Here is a 25,789-nt window from a genome sequence, read left to right as displayed (position 1 = left end):
CAACTTAATTCACATTAGCATCAAAATGAGTAAAATACCTGGGAATAAACTTAACAAAAAATGTATAAAACTTTACTCTGAGAACTATAAAACATCGTTAAAAAATGAAAGTGTTGCTTAACTTTTTAATTTACAGATAGATTTTTGACGAGCCGCTAAACACCAGTGTGTAAATTCATAGATGTATTTTGAAAATTAGTTCTTATGAAACAACTAGTTCTAGTTTGAGCTAAATATGTAGCCTATGCGTAATACATTACATTTTCATTTTCCTCTTTCAAGAAAACTTGACTGTTTTGTCCAAATACTTACTGCATGTTTTTAACTGTAAAGAAATAAATTTTTCTTTTTTTTAATTAAAAAAAAAATGAAAGCCCTCAATAAATGGACAGGCATTTCAGGTACAACAATTGAAAGAAATATCTATTTGTATGTTTCGCCCAGGCAAATATATAGACACAGAAAGTAATGTGGTGATTGCTTAGGGCTGGGAGTGGTTAGGAGGAAATGGGGAGTAAGTGCTAATGAGAATAGTCTGTTTTTTGGATGATCTGAAATAGACTATGGTGATGGTTGCACAACTCTGCCAATATACTAAAAACTATTACATGGTATAATTTTAATGTATGAATTATATGATTTATAAATTACATATGCTAAGCTACTATATATATCTCTTCTATATTATAAAAATTGATCACTAAAAATTTTAATAAGGGATTTTTATATATAGATAAAAGCACCATTGAATATTCATATCAGGTTTAAAAACTCACGATGGGGGGTGCCTGGGTGGCTCAGTGGGTTAAAGCCTCTGCCTTTGGCTCAGGTCATGATCCCAAGGTCCTGGGATTGAGCCCCGCATTGGGCTCTCTGCTTGGCGGGGAGCCTGCTTCCTCCTCTCTCTCTGCCTGCCTCTCTGCCTACTTGTGATCTCTGTCTGTCAAATAAATAAATAAAATCTTAAAAAAAAAAACAAACTCATAATGGGAAAATATTTATTTTATTTTAAACTGTTGAAAATTTGGAACATGCAGGAAATTAAAAATAAAGATGATAAACATTACTTCTTATTTCTCTCCTACTCTCTGTACTTCTCAGAATAAACTGGGTTCCAAGAGTAGGGATGTTACTCTGTCCCAGGAAGTCAATATTTGAATTCTTTTTTTTTTTTTTTTTTTTATTTGTCAGAGAGCGAGCGAGAGCGAGCACAGGCAGACAGAGTGGAAGGCAGAGTCAGAGGGAGAAGCAGGCTCCCTGCGGAGCAAGGAGCCCGATGTGGGACTCGATCCCAGGACGCTGGGATCATGACCTGAGCCGAAGGCAGCTGCTTAACCAACTGAGCCACCCAGGCGTCCCAATATTTGAATTCTCTGTCTTTTTTTTTTTAAGGATTTTATTTATTTATTTGTCAGAGATTGAGAAAGAGAGAGAAAGAGCACAAACAGTGGAGAATGGCAGGGAGAAGGAGAAGCAGATTCCCCATGGAATAAGAAGCCCGATGTGGGATTCAGTCCCAGGACTCCAGCATCATGACCTGAGCCAAAGGCAGATGCTTAATTGACTGAGTCACCCCAGCATCCCTGAATTATTTTTTTCTTAACAAATGAATTTAAAAACAAATGGAAAGAGATATTTTAAAGTGAGATGATAACCCAAATTACAGCTATGTTGGCGTTACAGGAATTGATGAAAATAATTGGAAAGTGACATTTCAACAGATCCTTCAAAGGATAGCTACAATTATGATAATAATATCAGGTAATATTTATTGATAGTGTATTATATAGTAGGTACTCTGATACAAGCACCCCATATATTATCCAACAATTCTTCTGTGTGGTGTGTGTGTGTGTGTGTGAAATATTTATATTTTTTATTGCACATCACTCCTTTATTATATTGATCTGGAAAAAAAGATTTAGTACAGTTACACTCAAAATGAGTACTGGGCCCAAGTGGCAGGGCCAAGCAACTGGAACATGATCAGAAACAGATACAGTGAAAGACACACTTAGACATGATCAAGAGGCATTTCACTCCCATAAAACATTAAGACAGGGGAGAGGGATTCTAAAACATATTAGGATGAATTCGTAGGCCTCAGAAGTCAAGTTGCTCGTCGCACGTTGGTATGAGGAATAACTTATTTTGGGATGATCACATGTGGGACTATTTCAACAGCCACTAGAAATCTCAGAAAGGTTTTAGTTGTGTGTGTGTGTGTGTGTGTGTGTGTGTGTGTGTGTGTGTGTATACAGTAAATGTAATACCTAAAACATTCAGATTGATCCCACTCTCCTGGAGCCAGTTCTTCTAGGGTCAGAGCTGAAATGATCATTTTAGTCACCATGCAAGTTACATTCATCTTCAGGCTAGCTCCTGTCCTACTATCTTGGTTCCATGGAATCCTCAGCCCTTTTGGGGGGCTGAACACTGTCTCTGGCCTCCCCAAGACCACTGGTGGCTTTTTAGGTTGCTGTACTTGAACGGGTAGAGCTGCCAAGCTCAGTCTTCCAGCCTGAAGCACTGGAACCAGAACTTTTACCCAGCCCAGCCGCAGGGAGAAAGAAGAGACGTAGCAGAGAAGTTGCTCCTAGCACGATGCCCTGCACAGAGGAAGAACAAATGCAGGAACCCTGATTCTCCAGTTGTAAACAAAGTGAGATTTTCTTATCCTTCGGGTCCCTTCCCTGGGCTGTATTCTTACTGGTGAGAGAATTCTGTGAACAAAAAGAAAAGGCAGGGCATGGTCTACAAAAATGAATGAATGAATGAATGAATGAATAAATAAATAAATGTCTCCCCCACCACTCCTCCTTGCTTCCCAGTCTCTTGACTACAGAAGCTACAGAGTAGTAGAAAACGGGTTCCTGGGAACACAAATAGGCTTTCTTGTTTCTCATTGGTCACACCTAAGCTGGCTTCTCCCTATCCCCAACTCAAGCAGGTCCTTAGTAAGAAAGCAATAGCAAAAATTCCAGAGTTACTAATGCTCTACTCTTGGATCAGGTCTTTCCTCAGCTTGGACTGAAGCCCAGGCTTCAGAAGTGCCATTTTGACTTGATTATATGAAGGGAGCAGATGCAAGAGACAAAATGGCTTAATAAAATTAGGAGCCACTGGTCCCAGTCTTCAGGTAAAACTTAAGATGCCTACAGATGTGGTCAGCGCGATTTGTTCAAGGAGGACGTGCAGAGGAATGGGATGGGTACGGAGGATGTCCTTGGGCAAGTAGTCTGCCTGTTCTCTTTCACTCTTTAGCTTTGTGCTGGGCAGTTGAAGCTTCTATGGCTTTACCCACTGCTTCTTCATTCCCTAGGAACTGCATGGGCATGATGGGCTTCAAATTCCTGTCCAATTCTTATACCATGGGAATACCAATTGGCAGCTGCAGCTCCGAGATAGCCTCTTTGGAAAGATCCTCCAGACACCTGACAATGTACAGAAGGCTGTTGCCATAGGCTGCAATATGTACCTATTTTCCCTCCTTGATCTGGGAGTATTTCTTCATTTCAAAAGGGCAGAATTCTGGCAATGGTGTACATCAATCAATCACAGGAGGATAGCTGATATTCAGTGAGCTCTGCACACTTGTGAGCCTTACTGATGTTGCTGTGGAATGTCAGGCTCCATCTCAGGTGGTGGGACATCATAAGGGCATGTCCAGATCTTTACCTGGGCTTTGCCATGCTTGGCAGCAGTTTTTGAGGCTGGTTAGAGTCCCATAGTGCCACTCACTGGGGCATTAAGTCCTCAGTACCAGCAGCGACATTTGTCAATGGCATCCAAAACAGTCTGAATTGCTCTCTTCTGTGCGTGGGTAAAGCAGGGGTCCAACTCCTAGCAAGCATCTCACAGTGCCTGGCCATTGTGCTTTGCCTCCTCCTGCCAGAGGGGCTCAGGTCATGTTGTACCAGCCACTGAAGCAGTGCTCCCAGTCCCAAGTGCTCTCACCCTGTCCTCTCCTACCAGTTCGTAGGTGACCATGGCAGCGGCTCGGGGAAAACAGTGGATTCTTTGAGCAGCTGTCCAGTCCCAGCCGCACCTGCGCACTTGCCTAACTTAATTCTTACTTTAACACAAGTTGGTTTTTATGATACCCTTTATGTATACTAGAAAATCGGAGCTTAGAGATGGTGCAAATGTTAACTGCTGGATAAAGTCCCAATTGCGCCATAAATAAATGAGGATGACTTAATGACCAAAAGTCATTTAATAAAAAATATGGGTAATTTTGTCAGATGTTTTAACTCCATTTGAGGGTTATTTATAGAACTAGAAACTCAAGATATCAGATTATCTATCTCTATATCTATCTATATTTATCTATATTCATATTCTATCTACTTTCACTCCTAAATTCATATATTTAAAATATAAATTTTATTAAATTATCCAGAATGTAAAACATATATAGCTCCATTAAAAAAAAAAAAAAAGACTTTGCAGATGAAGCTCAAACTCAGAATAGCATCTTATTTGTGAAAAACTAAAGTTGAGTAAAGTTCTAATCAAAAGCACTTGTTTTTCCAGACATAAGAAAGTGAGAAAGATGGGGTGTGTGGGTGGCTCTGTTGGTTAAGTGTGGGACTCAGTTTCTGTTCAGGTTGTGGGCTCATGAATGGTGAGATTGAACCCCACCTGGGGCTCAGTGGGGAATCTGCTTCTCTCTCTTTCCTTCTGCTTCTGCCCCCAGCCCTCACAAGGTTCTGTCTCTGGATAAATAAATAAATGTTTAAAAAAAATAAGAAAGATTACCGATTAAACAAACAATTACCATTCACTTTCTTTGGGCCACAATAAGGTATGTGTTTCTGTGAAATAGTTTTTAGAATGGGAAAGGAAACTAAGTTACATATTTTTGCTCTTAGAAGATAGGTTTTCCAGGAAGAACCAACTATGAACTCCTTTAGTCATCTGTGAAATTCATGGGTTTGAACTTTGAAAAAAAAATCTGTTTTGAAATTATATGCTATGTTTGCCTTACATAATAGGTATTACATCCTTTTTTTTTTTTTTTTTTAAGATTGTATTTATATGAGAGACAGAGATCACAAGTAGGCAGAGAGTCAGGCAGAGAGAGAGGGGGGGGGAAGCAGGCTCCTTGCTGAGCAGAGAGCCAAATGCTGAGCTGGATCCCAGGTCCCTGAGACCATGAGACCATGACCTGGGCCAAAGGCAGCGGCTTAACCCACTGAGCCACACACAGGCGCCCCATGCATCTTGATATAAAGTCACTCTCTCATATGCTTAATAAAAATTTGCAATAGGTCAGACCTCTATTTGGCATATGAGATTCAAAGAGATTCACAGTGGATCCTATTTCTAGAAAAAGCACTGGGTAAATAAACAGCCATCTATGTAAAAATTAACTTGTCCCATATCTTTAATAGGCCAAATTCTAGAATTTGAAAATGTTTTATAAGATACAGACTTTCTCTTAATATTTATGATAGTGATGTGTTGCCTATACATTGCAATACTTTAAATAACCAAGTTTTATTTCTCAAATGAGGGCCACATTTTACAAAGAAACAAAGCTTTTGTTTATTTCATTTGTCACCTTAGAAAAGTGGATAACTAGAGTACAATAAAACTCCCTTGGATGAAAATGTTGGGTGACTGCTTTCTCAGGAACTTGTCCATTCCTGAGCACTAGCCTCCAGGTCTTTATGATTCAAATTTGAAGTTTGGCAAAATTACAAATGACTGCATCTTCCGTCTTTGTTTCTCAACAAATGGTTGATCTGTGAGAACCAGTGTTCTACTGAAAACTTTTAACACAAATACATATTTATCTTTGTCTTTGGTAAAAATATAGTGGGTTCTGATAAAATTTCCCATGCTCTACTTTATAGGCAAAACAGAGCTCTTGGGGGACAATATGCAAAATATAACCCAAGAGGAAAGCCAGAAACAAACAAAACTTCACATAAAGTGAAAAGAAAATGAGTCTTTCATTTTCCAAAAGATGACATGAGGACTCCCACAAACCATCTTTCTGGTGAAACAACCATAATTAGTGAAAACGATAGGAAAAACAAAAAACAAAACTAAAATCTCTGTACATAGTCTTAAGAGCATTCAGCAAATGGAGAAACATTTGTTCAAATCTATTAAATTTTAGTAAGAGCAGTGAGAGAACATGGCATATGAGCCCTGAGCTACCCACCTCAGCATGACAGAAGCTCAGCATGACAGAAGCTCTACTGGCCAGTCCACTCAGGATACAGGGCTCCCTCTGCTAAGATTGGCTGAGAGATCCTTCCTTCACAAAGCCTCCACAGAAGACAGAAACTCTCTTCCAGGAAGAGTAGGGTGAGAAGAGGGGCCCCATCTACCTCCACATTCTGCTCATAGGGTAGAATTCCACACCAGTACAGACAAACCAAGACAAACAGAGGCCGATAGCCTGCCCAGGGCTCTGCTCATAAAGACTGGTATCACTCAGAAGTGGGCTATTGACCTCATGCCCTAGGGCCATGACTCAGAGACTTTGCCCAGGGTGGGAACAGAGAGCTCTGAAGCTCTCCTCAAGGGAACCAACTTAATTTGGAAAAGTAGATGGGGAAGCTGACACCTAAGCATGGTGTTGAAAACAGTAGAAAGAAAAGCAATTAAGAGGATGCTGGTAGCTCTGCAAAAGCAACAAGCCAAACTATAGTCAGTTAATAGTTACCAGAGAAATCCAGGGAAGGAGAAAAGCAAGAAAAGTCATCCTGGAGTAGGAAGGAGCTTCAAAAACTGGCCTAAAATCTACCACTGTAAATAAATTTGAATTAAACTGGATCAGACCGTGGAGAGATTTATGTACCAGGGCATTGCTGAAAACAATTAGGGCAACTAGCCAGTGGTTAGTGGAAGATAACAACCAGTGTGATTGCATCAGAGGCAGCCAATTTAACAGAGAGATTAGGGAAAAGAGAGAGTCAAAGAAAAAGCAAAAACAGTTTCATACCAGGTTGACCACAGCCATGTGCAGGGCTGGGACTTCTGGAGAGTGGTATCAGAAGCTATGTAGAAAGAGAAACCACTGAACAGTCAATCCAGCTAAGGCACTAACCAAATAACAAATCAAATAAAAAGCAGATAAACCAAATAGATGGAAAATTTTCAACAACATATTAGAAAGCCAAGTTCAACAACATATAAAGTATGATACATTCTGACTAAGTGGGATTTATCCCAGAAATGCAAGGTGGTTTAAAATCAAAGAATTAATTTAAGTAATATTGTAAGGACCTGTTCAGCCAGAGCAGCCCCATCCCGGTTGAACTGCCATTTTGTTGTTTATGCAGTAAAACTTAAATTGACACACCCCCCCCCAGAACTTATTTAAAAGCAAGTCCGGGAAACCAGTCCCAGGTGACAAAGCCCAAATACAAGGGTGGGTCAGGTCAAGTGGAGACATTCAATCAGTGGGGGCGCAAACTGTCTCCTAGCTACCAACGAGTATGGGCCCCGCCCTTGGGGTGCCTTTTCGGTGCCCATTCTGACTAAGGTGATAGGCTAGTTCCTGAATAGCTACAATGGGGTGAATTATAGTTCAATTGGCCACCGGTGTGTGACCTAGCATGACTGTGCAGCTTTCTCTGTGTATCGCAATCTCACTGGCCACCTGTGTTTGGCCAGGCTCAACCACATGGCCTTTGCTCTATAAAAGTTAATCTGTGAGGCAGGGAGGGGTCCCGCACACTCTGTAAGAGGCATGGCCCTGGCCAGTTGGTTTGATTCTTGATGCTTGGTGCGAAATAAAGCTTTGCTTGACCTTTGCTTTGTATCAGTCTCGCTCCTTTAATCATTATTGGGGGACCCAACATTGGGGACCCAACAATATATTGTATCATGGATTAAAGAACAAAAACCACATGATCATCTCAATTGGTGCCAAAAAATGCTTTTGACAAAATTCAGCACCTTATTATGATAGAAACCCAGGACAAACTAGGGTGGAAGAAAGCCTCCTAACCTCATAAAGAACATCTCTGGAAAGCTCACAAGCTAGCATACTTAAGGTGAGTGAATGAAACCCTTTCCTCCTGAAAAATCTGCATTGTTAGAAAGCATCCAAAATGATTCCAATGTAACTGGTCCATAGATCTCCATTTGGCAATCTCTGTAAGATGAGAAAAAGTAGGATTTCTTATCTGATGAAATTAGAACTAGGAATTAGCATTGGCTACAGATAACATCACTAAATGGTGTACACAAACCTTAACCTTTCCATAAATGGCACTTAGTTCAGGATACACCAAAAGTAACAAGACTTTGATGCAAGTAGTTTATTAAGGGACCTGAGGTGCTTCTAAGAAGCAAAAGTGCAGGAACAGAAAGACCAAAGCACCTACACAGAAAGAGTAAAATGAATACCTTGCTATGTGAGTTAAGGTCCCTCTTCACCCAGGGCTTACATGGGTCTGTCCTTTGCCCCCGTGCCTGAGATAAGAAGTGGGAAGACAAATGCGAATTGGAGCCCTAATGACATTTACAAATATTAACCCTGTTCAATAACATAATATTTTATCTTAAGTCATACCAACATTTATTCATTCCTCAATCTTTCAATATTGGATAAGTACCACACAGTTTGGCTTAAATGTGGTTTCTTTTGGGGGTCCTTTGCAACTACTTTAACTTCTCTTCACTTTAGTTTCCTTATAATAACATTAGGATAATTCTAGGAACTCACTTGTATTATAAGGAATAAATAATTATTGCCTATGAAGCTAAGGAAAAATTTGTGACACTTGAATTTGTGACATTTGAATTCTTAATAAATATTATCCTTTTGTATTATAAGGCTAACAGCATTTACCTGTGGTTATTGCATTAAACACAGCCATAATGACTCATACTTTTACTTATTATAAAGTGGATCAAATTTTAAATGACGTATGGAGCAATGAAAATAAGAATGTGTCTTCGTTTTTACAATTTTTATTCAATCCTTTATGTTTGTCCAAACTGCAATTTAATATTAGTGATTTGCCTTCATGGAGTCTTTTTATAACATTCAACACAATTTTTTAATTACTATATTTATTTATATTTTTGAAAGCACAATATACATAACATACATTATTTAAAAAGTGCAGTGACTGGGCTCTCTCCCTTCCCATTCTCTGGGCCTCTCAGGTTAATCCCCAGACTTAGCACCTTTTCTGATTTTCTCACATTTCCTAGTAGAAATAATTTATACTTCCAAATCACTTTATTTTGGTTTTTGTTTGTTTTGTTTTTCTCCACATATGTAAAACTTCAAATTTGTGTCTTTGTATACCAAAGGTAGCATAGTATGAATAAGTTCTGTCATTCCTTTCATTTTTCTCTCAGAGCCTGAAATTTTAACTTTTCTTGGCTTAATATAATTTTTATTGAGATATAAAGCATTGATTTGTGTACATTTGGAGAAATATATTCACCTGACAGAGAAACCACTATCACACAAATCAGTTTTTCCTGTACTTAAGCTTTCTATGCAAGCACAAATGATATTCTCTTGGCTTATTTTGTTCAGCAAATTGGTGGAAAATCATCTCTCTTACGGTTACATATAGTAACAGTCTATTCCTCTTTATTGCTCTATCATGGAATTGCTGTATCATTGGATAGATGACATTTGTAGATACAGAGAGGCAGGTGTTGGACTGAATATTATGGATATAGAATCAGATTATTAAATGAATTTTGAAAAAGTAGAAAAATAAATGTAATGTTACAAGATGGGCTTTTCTAGGTAAAAATGTAAAGGTTAAATATACTTAGGGAAAAATTGACTACACCTAGAGAGGTGGAGATATCCATTTATGTCAATACTTATATGTGTTTTGTTGTCACAAAATGCCAAACTATACTTTCTGTTGGGAGAAAGTTCTTGTTAGGCTTGCTGTTTTTATAAATCATATACCACTAAGCCATAGCCAAATCTAATTGCTCTTTCTTCATATATTGTTACTTAATAGAAATGAGTCTCTGGGAAGAAGTATTTCAATTTATGCATTGGTTTGAGGCAGAGGATTAAATCTGGTAAAACAAGACATGTGCACAAATCACTTTTCATATATCATTTAATTTTTAGGAAATTATTTTTCCTAAAAAGAATGTACATTTTCATACATTAAAAAATTTCATATATCATTTAATTTTTAGGAAATTATTCAAATAGTATTATTATTAATAGTTCTCAGATGAGAAAGCTTATCATATAAGATGTTAAGTAACTTCCCCAAGATCATAAAACCAAATTTGGACACTCAAATCTGGTTTCATTTTTACCTTTTTCCCATATGACTTCCCCAATATACAGCAGTTGCTAGTTAGTGGGAATGTCATTAATGAGTTACGTATTGATTCTGATTGTAATTTATTCACATTCTACTAAATCCCATCAGGATTTAAATGATTTCATAAGAGAAAAGCAGATATATTCAGATGAAGACATTAATATATATATTTTGTAGTACATTAAATGGGTCCCTTGCAACTTGAACTTGAAGCCCTTATTCATGCTGTCTAATTTCCCTCTGCAGAAAAGCTGACTTGACACATATTTAAATTACTGGTCTTTACCAAAAAGAATTAATTCTAATCATTTTCTATCCTGGTTAAAATAAGGTTTGTTTTGAGCTTATTTTGAACTTAAAAAAGTCTTTCTACAGGACTCAGGCCACGTTACAAACACAAATATTTTATCCAGATATGTATTTCAGAATTGGTGTCAAGAGAGTGAAAACTTTTTAAATTTAAATTGAGTAACATTGCCCTTCCTATTGTTAGGCCTAATCCTAATACATCCTTGGCTTTGATGGTTGTTCAAGGAGAACTGGAAGAATGATTAATTCTTTGTATATATCCCATTGGAAGGGATATAAGTTTTATGTAGAAAGAATGGGCTCCCCAAACTCTTTTCCAATTTCTTTTCAGCTTATCAGTTAAATGCATGGTAGGGTTTAACAAATTACTATCACTGAGTTTCCCTACTTGCCTTTTAAACAAATAAGGAAACTACCAAGTGGGTTTCAGCCAGAAGTCACTTTGTCTGTAACTATAGGCTTTTTGTCCCATGTGTTTAATATGAAATAATTTGTCTTTCAAAAAGAGCTGGAAAACAGTAAAATTTGTAAAACAACAATTTTTGCTTTTACATTTTAGTTCATTCATTCTTTCATTTTTAGTCTTTTGATATATTAAGAAATTATAAATTAATTAATTGCCATATTAAGCAACCTAGTCATATGTTTTCTGTGTCCATTTTTTTGTTGTTGTTCATATATTGGAAGCTTTCTTAAAGGCTAAAAAAGTTTTTAAATATATCAATTATGTTTTTCCTAAAGCTTATGGGTTCGCTGGGGATCCTTTAGATACATGAAAAACTGATAGTTCATACCTTAACTTTTTATTTATTGGATTCCCAGAAGGACTGAAGTCTTTTTTCTCATACGTTAAATTACTAGGCACTACTTCTTATTAGTGAAATGATTGTTCATGTCCTTTGACCATATATTTATTAAGATCAATTCTTATTAACTTATATGAACTCAATATGCAAATATTAATACTTTTTTCGTAACCTTTCCTATAAAAGTTTTCCCATATGTATATAAAATATTTTTTGAGATATAGAAGATGAGTAATGGGGTATTTAATGATTAAAGATATATGTTTGGACCTTCTTATGTTTAGATTCAAATCTTAGTCCAATTTATGATAAACTTCGTGACTTTAAAGCAAATTACCCAATGATAAAAATAATACAGCAAAAATATGTGATTTTACTATGTGTATGAATTATGAGGTGAGAAGCTCAAAGAATTTAAGTTGTCCATGGCTAGCAGCTAGTGGTATGGTCAAGAATAGAAACCAGGTATTTCTTAGGCTTATGCTATTAAAAACCATACCAAATTATGTCTATGATTATGCATACTATCATGGAAGAAATTGAAATAACAAGACATAGCTACATTATAAAATGATGAGGTAATATTTATAGAATTTTAGGAAATGTGTAGTGTATAGTAACTCCTCAATGACTTTATCTCACTTATGAATATATATCCATATCTATCTTCTCTATCTATGTCTATTTCATGTTCTCTATTGCTTCCAAAGAAGATTAGGAAGGCTTTTCTTATCCATCTTTTTAAAATTCAAATTAGCTATGTAATTAGAAAACATTTATTGAATTTCTACATTGTGATGCTTCCCTGGAGACCCTCACTGTTTTGAGGATGCCCCTTTTCTAACCCTATTGTCAGTGCCCATCTATTTTTCTCTCCTACACATTCCTTCCAAGTGCTATTCTCACCGCAAGGCGTTCATGGATTACCCACCTGGTATTTACTACAAACAAGCATGTTCATTATGGTTCTCTCCACTGAGTTTCAAATCCATGCTTCCAACTTACTAATGTTTCTCAAAATACAACATATCCTAAACTGAACTTACCACATTGTTGTCTACCCTAAACTTGCCTACACTTTAGTGCTCTGATCCTTTGGAGAACATCAGCCCTGGTTTTCCATCTGAAACATTCCTTCCACCTGTCCATTCCCTCCACCCCATTTTCACCTGACTAAAGTATATACCTGACTAAGTTTCGAATCACATATCCCTTCTGTGAGCCGTCATTTCCATAGTTGTACTTTTCTCTGCTTTATAATTCCTCCCATACTTAGATCAGAGAACTCTTGGTGTCAGACATTATGTTGTGTTCATCTGTGTATCTCCAGCACCTACTCAAAGCTTGGCTGGTCTGAGTAAGTGCCCCAAGTAGCAAGAATGATTTCATTGCCAAAATGCAATAAAACTTTCCAACTGGGATACACCTCAAGGGTCTTCATAATTAGTCTTCCTGATTTCTTTGAGAGTTGCTTCTTCCTACATTTCAAGTGTATCATTATAAATTGATTTAATCAAGAAAATAAATGATAGAAGCTAATAGTAGCAGATCATATGAAAAATAGAAGCTGCATATCTCTTTTACTATAGGTGCAAGGACAGTGATTATATATGGTGCCCAATAGAACATATTCTTCACATTGAACATCTGAAGTCTCATCTGTATACAAGGTCTTGTGTTAGAGTCCATGAGGACAGAGACAACTAAAACAGTTTCCCTGCCCTCAGAGGCAGTCACCATTTAAGAAAAATTGAAAATGGAAATATGAGAAATTCTATAGGACAGACCTGAAGATAATTTGCTGATATTTACCAATCTTGCTAAAGTGTGGATATTAGATATAGTTATATATTCTCCATGTCTCTTACTCTTTTTAAAAAAAGATTTATTTATTTATTTTGAGAGAGAGAGAGAGAGTGAGTGCACAAGGAGGAGGAGGGGGAGAGGAGCAGAGGGAGAAACAGAAAGAGAGAGAAACTGAGCAGATACCTCATTTAACACAGAGACTGACTCAAGGCTCTATGTCACAACCCCAAGGTTATGACCTGAGTTGAAATCAAGTGTTGGATGCTTAAGGGCTTAGTCCATTAAGCATCCAACTCTTGATTTTGACTCAGGTCATGACCTCCAGTTATGAGATTGAGCCCCATGTTGGGCTCTGAGCTCTACACAGAGTCTACTTCAGATTCTCTTTTTCTCCCTCTCCAACCTACTTACACACACATACTCTCTCTGTCTCTCAAATAAATAAATAAAATCTTTAAAAAGAGTTGGAAGGTTAACCCAGGAGCCTCTCCTCCCCTCCCCCGTTTTTTTGGAGTAGTCTCCATATTTCTGAGTCAAGGAAATAGAAGTAACTGGGATAAACACATAAAAATTTCACCTTCCAAACCAGTTTCCATGGAAACGAAACAAAGAATAAGAAAAAAATGTATTATATATTCAACTGCTTTCAGGAACAATGACACAAATCCATAGTTTTAAAATTTTGTTTCAGTTAGAACTCCTTTAATATGTTGAATATGAAAGCATTTGGGTTGGAAACAGACCCTGAAATATGCTGAAATTTTCCCACTTGCCACCAAAGTTTGTAAAATTATTCATTCATTTAACAATATTATTGGGTGCCTAATATATGCCAATTTTTGAAGTTATATTCTGTGAGAACAGTTGCTCAAGGAGAAGGAAGATAAAGGAACTGACAGCTGATGAGCACTTACTTTATTCCAGAGAAGTCTGGGTGATCTGTGTGTACATCATCTCATTCTGTAAAATGTATATTATTATATACATTTTTTAGTGTTCTATAAATGTTATGCATACTTTCAAGATGAGGAAATTGAAAGTGATTTATAGTAAATATATGCCCAAGATCATGTTTTTAGAAAGCAAGCTAACCCATGATTTTCAAATCTAGGCAGCCCATTCTTTAAAGTACTTTCTCTTTGAATTGTTCTGTAATGTCTTCATCAAATTCTAAATAGATCGGTTAAATTGCCATCATTTTGGTTCAGGAAAGGCATCAGGAGGATTGGTGGACAATATTGTACATCTTGGTGATATGCCTTATTTTATAATTCTGTAAAATGTATAAAACATTTCATATATGAAAAAATATTAACTGGAAAATAGAAGTATAACAAAGGTGTTCAGAATGAGTGTCTCCACAATGTATGACTTCAGCATGTGGCTTACATTGAGCTGATGTCAATCAAGGCCCAAAAGACTCAGGAAGAACTTTTACCTCTCTCTTAACTGCCTAAAGAACCTAAATAGAAGGCTGATCCAGGAAGAGAACTATCATCAGAGATGACTACAGAGTCTGAGCTAAGTGTGGTAAGCTCGAGGGAACTGGGCAGGTCTTGGGGATCAATTTCTCTCTCTCTCTCTCTGTGACATGGCAAACATCTGGTTATCAAACATTTGCTCTTCCCATCTCCTTCTGGATTGTTTTCCTCCCATTTGAAGTCCCAGGCCTCTATCCCTTCTCCTTATCTCAGGATGATATATAAGCCTCTATTGTCTGAGTGCCTGAGGATTTCATATTCTTATGGAGCTCCTGCACATATATAATTAGATTTTTTCTTTCACCTGTTAATCTGTCAAAGAAACCAGAAGAATAGAAGAAAAATATTTCCTCCTCAACAATATGAAAAGGAAAGAGTCTTAAAGCATATATATTTTAAAACATCTAGTATAGTACATATATGTTAAATCATAGATAATATATAAATTATATTACATATATATAATTTAAGAACAGTTCTTCCATTTCACATATTTCATTACCTCAACTATATATCAGTGATATTTTGAGAAAATTATACTAAGACACATACCAAAGTTCACCTTTAAGTAAGTAGCCCTACTTAAAAATTAAAGAGATAAAGAGATGCTAAAATTCGGAAGTTTGTTTATTGGAAGAAAGTATTCTAAAAGATTGACATTAATTTGTGGAAAAAAATTTCCACCAGAGGGCAGTATGGATTTATAATCATTCTAAATGTATAAAGAGACTGTTCTTACTTTCTTAATCCAAAAACTGTGCTGAGGTAGATAAAATCTTTAAAAATGTTTGTATAATAACTATTGGAACACATGATATTTGATTACCCAACTATTACACACCCAACAGTGTATAGCAGTGTATAGTGTATAGCAGTGTATAGTGCATAGCAGTGTATAGAGGTCATATATTTTTTATAAACATGGATAATCTGTTTTTGAACCAACCACTGTCTTTGATTTCTGCAAGCCAAAATTCAATCTTATCTGGCTTTCAGGGTTTTAGAATTGCTATACTCATTCATGAATGCATTTCTAATAACATATACTTCTATGAACAAAACAAAGTGGCAGTAATTTCTGTATTTGTGATTTTAAAATAAGCAAGTGTGTAAAGAATCGTAGAAAAAACACTCAGAAAGTCAATTTATTTTCAAAGAATGAAGAAAAGAAGGAAGAAAACAGCAAATATTCACAGGTAATAATTCTAACATCAAATTCTTATCTTTGCTGAGGCAAGTGAATAAAATAGATTTTTTTTTTTTAAGGCTGTTAATTACTAGCAATTTGAGTGTTGGTGAAGGGTGGGTTAGGGAGTAGGTATTTATCTGTAACAAGTTCTAGACAAATCAACTATAGCTAGGCAGCTTCTTTATAGTTAGATGCTGGTAAAACTACTATCATCAAATTTTGGAACTACTCACATGAAACCAAATGGCAAACAATTTGTGAAAGTTACTAATAGCAAGAGCACATTACAGTTTATACTTTTGCAAACATTCTCTCATTAAGTGCTCACACATTTTACAGATGAATAAACAAGCTTAGATTAAATAATAAGCTTGAGGTCATATGGCTTATGCATGATGTGAGTTCCCAAGGGAACAGTTACTGTGTAGGACTAAATCCTAAATCTCCAAATCCTTAATCAGTTAACTGCAGTGGTTGCAATTAGGATAAAATAAATTTAGGCAGAGGAGATCAGTTTTACTACAAGCTAAGGCCTTGGGCTCAAACCACGTACCTAGTCTTTTAACCCGATGAACTAGACTTAACATCATTCTGTTTGTCTTAGGAAAGATCCTCAATCCTACCTGGCCACCAGCATCAGTGGCAGAATATACTCCAAAGAGAAGGTCACTAGGAATAATGAAAGCGAATTAATTCCCAACCTTGAAGGCATACTAGAAGTAAGAAGCAGGCATAAGTAAGAATTTTGCTCCAGGAGAGGCGGCTTTTCCAATCATTGCCTCTGTGTCTCCATCTGGAAACAATGAGTTGAATACTTCTTCTGCACACACCCTCCAGTTCAGAAGTGAATAAAATCAATCGTGCTTTTAATTCAGTTGGGCTTCTGCAAGAAGTCATCCCTATCCGTCCACTTTCCTTGTCAGATAGGATCCTCATAAGCTTATCTAACCAAGTTTCTTAAACAAGTTTAGTGAAGACAGTTCTATTACCAGACCATATGCAACAATTTAACCAAAACATTTTATTGTCACAAGTATGCTCTTCAAAATTGTACATCCTGTAAAAGACTGGAAAGGGCACATCTTTTTTGCAGAGATTAAGTCTTAAAAAGTAGGGAATTTCTTGCATCTGAATCCCCACAGGTGAGGTAAGAACAATTTGGTTCTAAAATATGCTCAGGACTATCTCAGCTGGACCAGTTCCTTTTCAGATTGGTGATCTGAGGAAAGATCATTACCTGGCTGGGGCTGGAGGTTCTGCTTGAGCACGTACAATCTGGGACACCTTTCATCAGCATACATGAAATGCCTGCAGTTCACTCATTCAGTCCAATCATTCAGTAAATATGTATTGAACTCCAGATGGGTGACAGGCAGAGTGCCAGGAAGTGGAATTCAACAATAAATAAAAACAGACATTACAACAATGGATTACTCCATCCCCAAGTCTCTCTGAGGATCACTTTTCCAAAGATGCAAGGCTAATCCAGCTTATAAGGAAACTATCCCTGACCCCACATTTGGCAACTATAGATACACAGCTGAATCCCCAAACCAAAACACTAATCATTCCAGCAGCTTGCAACTTAAATATCCTTCCATTATAGTAGTTCCCAGAAAAGCAAACTAACAAAAAAATCAAAATACAGTCTTTTCACAGGCTTATACATAAATTTGAATTTGGGAGGCAGAATAGTGCAATCATTAGCACACGAGTTCTGGAGTAAGGTGATATGGCTCTGATTCCTGGCTTTGTCTCTTGCTAGTTGCGTGACTTCGGAAAGTTCTTTCATCAGTCTGTTCTGATTTCAGTCTTGCATACTAAGAGGATAATATCTGCATTGTAGGATTGTTGTGAGGATTACATTTACCTGAAGCATTGTGGACTTTTTGCATTTGATTGATATATTGCAATTGTTCAATGGATATAAACTACTACAATTAACAATATCATCTCTGTTGCAGCCATAGAGTACATGTTTGGGAAAAAGTTTAAACAGAGGAAATAGATCACTTTCCTTTTCTAGGTTACCAACCAATCTACACCAGTTGTTCTATGAAATTGAGTGATTTTGAAAACACAAATTCCCTAAATTAATAAATCTTAACAAGTCTTATGTTAATGCATACTTTTTTCTACTCAGAGAGTGGCATCCAGAAAGCGCCTGTTGGCTGTCTAAAATCACAAATTTATGACATCAGGTCTTCCCTGAGGATCCTTTCTTCCTTGTAGAATATATATACTGAATTTGAAGTCTTTCAATTTACCTTCCCATTTGTTTCTGTCACCAGGTCCCCATGTTGGAATACTGGACCTAGGCTCTATTTTGGGTGGGTCACAGTTTACACTTTCTAAGGATAGGATAACCCGTGCTTATAAAACGCAACTGTACAAAGTTCATGGTATGGCACTTCCTGCCAACTTAATCTCCTAATGTGTTCTCTCTTTCTTTAAAACAAGCAAGATCCTTCCCCAGGCTTTAGGATGACAGTGTTGCCATCTACATTTGATGCCCAACCTGCTGCCACCTGTGCAGCACTTCCTGAAGTCTACGATTAGTCTGACCTGTACTTCCTTAAGTCTACAATTTCTTCTTTATTCTTAATTTACTTCAATGGGAGAATTACATTAAAACATTTCTGGAATGGACTTGCTGCTCTGGAAACTTCCTCAGCCCATGCCTTTATGATCCAGGGAAGTTGACCATCCTCTGCCTTGTGATTCTCATTCCTAAAATCTTGCCTTGCCTTCTGAAACTGCTTCTTTCCCCTTTCTTTGTTGTCATGCTCATTTTTCTAGAATGCTTATTCAAGTTATTTCTGCAGGGAGGAAGGATGGGAGGTAACTTTCTGAGCCGTTGGTTGGTGAAATGTCTTTATTTTTGCCCTCATACATGATTAATAGTTTGGTGAATAAAGAACTTTAAGCTCAAATCAGTTTCTTTATAACCTTGCAAACAGTGTTTCATTGCCTTTCAGAATCCATTCTGATAAATGAGAAGTCTCAGAGCAGTGTGATTTGAATTCCTTTGTAGGAGAGCTGTTTTGTGTTCTTTTATATCTCTGGATCTCAGGATTTAAGGATTTTTGCTTCTCTAAAATTTAATAAAGATGTCTTTAGTTTTGTATCACTTTTTTCATATTTCCTATTTATCATTCATCCCCTTCAATCTAAATGTTTATCTTTTTTTTTTGACTACTGAACTTTTTGTGGTTCTTTCTTCTCTTCCATCTTCTCTGCTGAAAACTCATATTAGTCAGAGTTTGACCCATTCATATACATCTTTTATATTTCTTTTCTCTAATATTTTAATGTCCTTGCTTTTTAGGGGCCTTTTTAAATATTAATTTCATATTATTCCCTTCTTTTTTTTTTTTTTCCATCTGCTTAACTTTATTTCTCATTATTCTGCAAGACACATATGTGACGAAAAAATAGTGTCTGTTAATAGTTTTAAGAAGTCATGTCTCCAGTTTTTTTTTTTTTCATTTTTTTTTTAATAATTTTTTTATTTTTTATAAACATATATTTTTATCCCCAGGGGTACAGGTCTGTGAATCACCAGGTTTACACACTTCACAGCACTCACCAAATCACATGCCCTCCCCAATGTCCATAATCCCAACCCCTTCTCCCAAACCCCCTCCCCTCGGCAACCCTCAGTTTGTTTTGTGAGATTAAGAGTCACTTATGGTTTGTCTCCCTCCCAATCCCATCTTGTTTCATTGATTCTTCTTCTACCCACTTAAGCCTCCATGTTGCATCACCACTTCCTCATATCAGGGAGATCATATGATAGTTGTCTTTCTCTGCTTGACTTATTTCGCTAAGCATGATACGCTCTAGTTCCATCCATGTTGTTGCAAATGGCAAGATTTCATTTCTTTTGATGGCTGCATAATATTCCATTGTGTATATATACCACATCTTCTTGATCCATTCATCTGTTGATGGACATCTAGGTTCTTTCCATAGTTTGGCTATTGTGGACATTGCTGCTATAAACATTCGGGTGCATGTGCCCCTTTGAATCACTACATTTGTATCTTTAGGGTAAATACCCAATAGTGCAATTGCTGGGTCATAGGGCAGTTCTATTTTCAACATTTTGAGGAACCTCCATGCTGTTTTCCAGAGTGGCTGCACCAGCTTGCATTCCCACCAACAGTGTAGGAGGGTTCCCCTTTCTCCGCATCCTCGCCAGCATCTGTCCTTTCCTGACTTGTTGATTTTAGCCATTCTGACTGGTGTGAGGTGATATCTCATGGTGGTTTTGATTTGTATTTCCCTGATGCCGAGTGATATGGAGCACTTTTTCATGTGTCTGTTCGCCATCTGGATGTCTTCTTTGCAGAAATGTCTGTTCATGTCCTCTGCCCATTTCTTGATTGGATTATTTGTTCTTTGGGTGTTGAGTTTGATAAGTTCTTTATAGATTCTGGAGACTAGTCCTTTATCTGATATGTCGTTTGCAAATATCTTCTCCCATTCTGTCAGTTGTCTTTTGATTTTGTTAACTGTTTCCTTTGCTGTGCAAAAGCTTTTGATCTTGATGAAATCCCAGTAGTTCATTTTTTCCCTTGCTTCCCTTGCCTTTTGCGTTGTTCCTAGGAAGATGTTGCTGCGGCAGAGGTCGAAGAGGTTGCTGCCCGTGTTCTCCTCAAGGATTTTGATGGATTTCTTTCGTACATTGAGGTCCTTCATCCATTTTGAGTCTATTTTTGTGTGTGGTGTAAGGAAATGGTCCAATTTCATTTTTCTGCATGTGGCTGTCCAATTTTCCCAGCACCATTTATTGAAAAGGCTGTCTTTTTTCCATTGGACATTCTTTCCTGCTTTGTCGAAGATTAGTTGACCATAGATTTGAGGGTCTGTTTCTGGGCTCTCTATTCTGTTCCATTGATCTATGTGTCTGTTTTTGTGCCAGTACCATGCTGTCTTGATGATGACAGCTTTGTAATAGAGCTTGAAGTCCGGAATTGTGATGCCACCAACGTTGGCTTTCTTTTTCAATATCCCTTTGGCTATTCGAAGTCTTTTCTGGTTCCATATAAATTTTAGAATTATTTGTTCCATTTCTTTGAAAAAGATGGATGGTACTTTGATAGGAATTGCATTAAATGTGTAGATTGCTTTAGGTAGCATAGACATTTTCACAATATTTATTCTTCCAATCCAGGAGCATGGCACATTTTTCCATTTCTTTGTGTCTTCCTCAATTTCTTTCATGAGTACTTTATAGTTTTCTGAGTATAGATTCTGTGACTCTTTGGTTAGGTTTATTCCTAGGTATCTTATGGTTTTGGATGCAATTGTAAATGGGATTGACTCCTTAATATCTCTTTCTTCTGTCTTGCTGTTGGTGTAGAGAAATGCAACTGATTTCTGTGCATTGATTTTATATCCTGACACTTTACTGAATTCCTGTATAAGTTCTAGCAGTTTTGGAGTGGAGTCTTTTGGGTTTTCCACATATAGTATCATATCATCTGCGAAGAGTGATAATTTGACTTCTTCTTTGCCGATTTGGATGCCTTTAATTTCCTTTTGTTGTCTGATTGCTGAGGCTAGGACCTCTAGTACGATGTTGAATAGCAGTGGTGATAATGGACATCCCTGCCGTGTTCCTGACCTTAGAGGAAAAGCTTTCAGTTTTTCTCCATTGAGAATGATATTTGCGGTGGGTTTTTCATAGATGGCTTTGATGATATTGAGGTATGTGCCCTCTATCCCTACACTTTGAAGAGTTTTGATCAGGAAGGGATGTTGTACTTTGTCAAATGCTTTTTCAGCATCTATTGAGAGTATCATATGGTTCTTGTTCTTTCTTTTATTGATGTGTTGTATCACATTGACTGATTTGCGGATGTTGAACCAACCTTGCAACCCTGGAATAAATCCCACTTGGTCGTGGTGAATAATCTTTTTAATGTACTGTTGAATCCTATTGGCTAGTATTTTGTTGAGTATTTTCGCATCTGTGTTCATCAAGGATATCGGTCTATAGCTCTCTTTTTTGGTGGGATCCTTGTCTGGTTTTGGGATCAAGGTGATGCTGGCTTCATAAAATGAGTTTGGAAGTTTTCCTTCCATTTCTATTTTTTGGAACAGTTTCAGGAGAATAGGAATTAGTTCTTCTTTAAATGTTTGGTAGAATTCCCCCGGGAAGCCGTCTGGCCCTGGGCTTTTGTTTACGTTTGGAGATTTTTAATGACTGTTTCAATCTCCTTACTGGGTATGGGTCTGTTCAGGCTTTCTATTTCTTCCTGGCTCAGTTGTGGTAGTTTATATGTTTCTAGGAATGCATCCATTTCTTCCAGATTGTCAAATTTATTGCCGTAGAGTTGTTCATAGTATGTTCTTATAATAGTTTGTATTTCTTTGGTGTTAGTTGTGATCTCTCCTCTTTCATTCATGATTTTATTTATTTGGGTCCTTTCTCTTTTCTTTTTGATAAGTCGGGCCAGGGGTTTATCAATTTTATTAATTCTTTCAAAGAACCAGCTCCTAGTTTCGTTGATTTGTTCTATTGTTTTTTTGGTTTCTATTTCATTGATTTCTGCTCTGATCTTTATGATTTCTCTTCTCCTGCTGGGCTTAGGGTTTCTTTCTTGTTCTTTCTCCAGCTCCTTTAGGTGTAGGGTTAGGTTGTGTACCTGAGACCTTTCTTGTTTCTTGAGAAAGGCTTGTACCGCTATATATTTTCCTCTCAGGACTGCCTTTGTTGTGTCCCACAGATTTTGAACCGTTGTATTTTCATTATCATTTGTTTCCATGATTTTTTTCAATTCTTCTTTAATTTCCCGGTTGACCCATTCATTCTTTAGAAGGATACTGTTTAGTCTCCATGTATTTGGGTTCTTTCCAAACTTCCTTTTGTGGTTGAGTTCTAGCTTTAGAGCATTGTGGTCTGAAAATATGCAGGGAATGATCCCAATCTTTTGATACCGGTTGAGTCCTGATTTAGGACCGAGGATGTGATCTATTCTGGAGAATGTTCCATGTGCACTAGAGAAGAATGTGTATTCTGTTGCTTTGGGATGAAATGTTCTGAATATATCTGTGATGTCCATCTGGTCCAGTGTGTCGTTTAAGGCCTTTATTTCCTTGCTGATCTTTTGCTTGGATGACCTGTCCATTTCAGTCAGGGGAGTGTTAAAGTCCCCTACTATTATTGTATTATTGTTGATGTGTTTCTTTGATTTTGTTATTAATTGGTTTATATAGTTGGCTGCTCCCACATTGGGGGCATAGATATTTAAAATTGTTAAATCTTCTTGTTGGACAGACCCTTTGAGTATGATATAGTGTCCTTCCTCATCTCTTATTATAATCTTTGGCTTAAAATCTAATTGATCTGATATAAGGATTGCCACTCCTGCTTTCTTCTGATGTCCATTAGCATGGTAAATTCTTTTCCACCCTCTCACTTTAAATCTGGAGGTGTCTTCGGGCTTAAAATGTGTTTCTTGGAGGCAACATATAGATGGGTTTTGTTTTTTTATCCATTCTGATACCCTGTGTCTTTTGACAGGGGCATTTAGCCCATTCACATTCAGGGTAACTACTGAGAGATATGAATTTAGTGCCATTGTATTGCCTGTAAGGTGACTGTTACTGTATATGGTCTCTGTTCCTTTCTGATCTACCACTTGTAGGCTCTCTCTTTGCTTAGAGGACCCCTTTCAATATTTCCTGTAGAGCTGGTTTGGTATTTGCAAATTCTTTCAGTTGTTGTTTGTCCTGGAAGCTTTTAATCTCTCCTTCTATTTTCAATGATAGCCTAGCTGGATATAGTATTCTTGGCTGCATGTTTTTCTCGTTTAGTGCTCTGAAAATATCATGCCAGCTCTTTCTGGCCTGCCAGGTCTCTGTGGATAAGTCAGCTGCCAATCTAATATTTTTACCATTGTATGTTACAGACTTCTTTTCCCGGGCTGCTTTTAGGATTTTCTCTTTGTCATTGAGACTTGTAAATTTTACTATTAGGTGACGGGGTGTGGGCCTATTCTTATTGATTTTGAGGGGCGTTCTCTGAACCTCCTGAATTTTGATGCTCGTTCCCTTTGCCATATTGGGGAAATTCTCCCCAATAATTCTCTCCAGTATACCTTCTGCTCCCCTCTCACTTTCTTCTTCTTCTGGAATCCCAATTATTCTAATGTTGTTTCGTCTTATGGTGTCACTTATCTCTCGAATTCTCCCCTCGTGGTCCAGTAGCTGTTTGTCCCTCTTTTGCTCAGCTTCTTTATTCTCTGTCATTTGGTCTTCTATATCACTAATTCTTTCTTCTGCCTCATTTATCCTAGCAGTGAGAGCCTCCATTTTTGATTGCACCTCATTAATAGCTTTTTTGATTTCACCTTGGTTAGATTTTAGTTCTTTTATTTCTCCAGAAAGGGCTTTTATATCTCTCGAGAGGGTTTCTCTAATATCTTCCATGCCTTTTTCGAGCCCGGCTAGAACCTTGAGAATTGTCATTCTGAACTCTAGATCTGACATATTACCGATGTCTGTATTGATTAGGTCCCTAGCCTTCGGTACTGCCTCTTGTTCTTTTTTTTGTGTTGAATTTTTATGTCTTGTCATTTTGTCCAGATAAGAGTAAATGAAGGGGCAAGTAAAATACTAAAAGGGTGGCAACAACCCCAGGAAAATATGCTTTAACCAAATTAGAAGATATCCAAAATCGTGAGTGGGGAGAAAGGGGATAAAAAGAGGTTCAAAAAGGAAGAAAGAAAAAAAAAACAAAAAGAAAAGAAAAAAAAAAGAAAAGAAAAGAAAAGAATTTTTTAAAAAAGAAAACACCTAAGAAAAATGTAAAAAAGAAAAAATATATATATATTAGATAAACTAGTAAAAAATCGTTAAAAAAGAAAAAGGTAACAGTTAAAAAAAAAATTTTACCCGAAGGCGAGAAAAAAAAAATGAAAAAGAAAAAATTAAATTAACTGCAAGACTAAAAAAAATCACAGGAAAAAAGCCATGAGTTCCGTGTTTGGCTTTCTCCTCCTCTGGAATTCTGCTGCTCTCCTTGGTATTGAAACCGCACTCCTTGGTAGGTGAACTTGGTCTCGGCTGGATTTCTTGTTTATCTTCTGGGGGAGGGGCCTGGTGTAGTGATTCTCAAGTGTCTTTGCCCCAGGCGGAATTACACCGCCCTTACCCGGGGCCGGGGTGAGTAATCCGCTCGGGTTTGCTTTCAGGAGCTTTTGTTACCTGAGCGCTTTCCGTAGAGTTCCGGAGGACGGGAATACAAATGGCGGCCTCCTGGTCTCCGGCCTGGAGGAGCCGAGAGCCCAGGGCCCCACTCCTCAGTGCGCCCCCAGAGAACAGCGCCCAGTTACTCCCGTCTGCCTGACCTCCGGCCGCGCTCCGAGCTCACCGAGCCTGCAACCGGTTCAAGTTAACACCGAGCTGCGAGCTTACTGTCGGCTCTGTCTCTGTAGCCGGCTTTCCCGTTCCAATACCTGCAAGCTCTGCGACACTCAGACACCCCCGATCCTTCTGTGACCCTGCGGGACCTGAGGCCACGCTGACCCCGCGTGGGTTTCGCCCCGGTTTAGCCTCTGGAGCGATGTCCCTCAGCGGAACAGACTTTTAAAAGTCCTGATTTTGTGCACGGTTGCTCCGCTGCTTGCCGGGAGCCGGCCCCTCCCCCCGGGGTCTATCTTCCCGTCGCTTTGGATTCACTTCTCCGCCGGTCCTACCTTTCAGAAAGTGGTGGTTTTTCTGTTTCCAGAATTGCTGTTCTTCTTCTCTTTGATCTGCCGATGGATTTTCAGGTGTTTGCAATCTTTAGATAAGCTATCTAGCTGATCTCCGGCTAGCTGAAGCAGTCTCAGCTTGCTACTTCTCCGCCATCTTGACTCCTCCCTCATATTATTCCCTTCTTATTGGCACTTTTATTTT

General features: G+C 37.6%; 1 pseudogene; it reads right to left on the bottom strand.

The window, feature by feature from the left end:
- Positions 1–3,253: 3,253 nt before the first annotated feature.
- LOC131827867 (phosphoglycerate mutase 1-like) overlaps positions 3,254–25,789 on the bottom strand; it is a 90,706-nt pseudogene continuing 68,170 nt past the window's right edge.

Source organism: Mustela lutreola, chromosome 3 (genome assembly GCF_030435805.1).
Source record: "Mustela lutreola isolate mMusLut2 chromosome 3, mMusLut2.pri, whole genome shotgun sequence".
Lineage (NCBI taxonomy): Eukaryota > Metazoa > Chordata > Mammalia > Carnivora > Mustelidae > Mustela > Mustela lutreola.
This window is presented reverse-complemented; position numbering and strand designations above follow the sequence as displayed.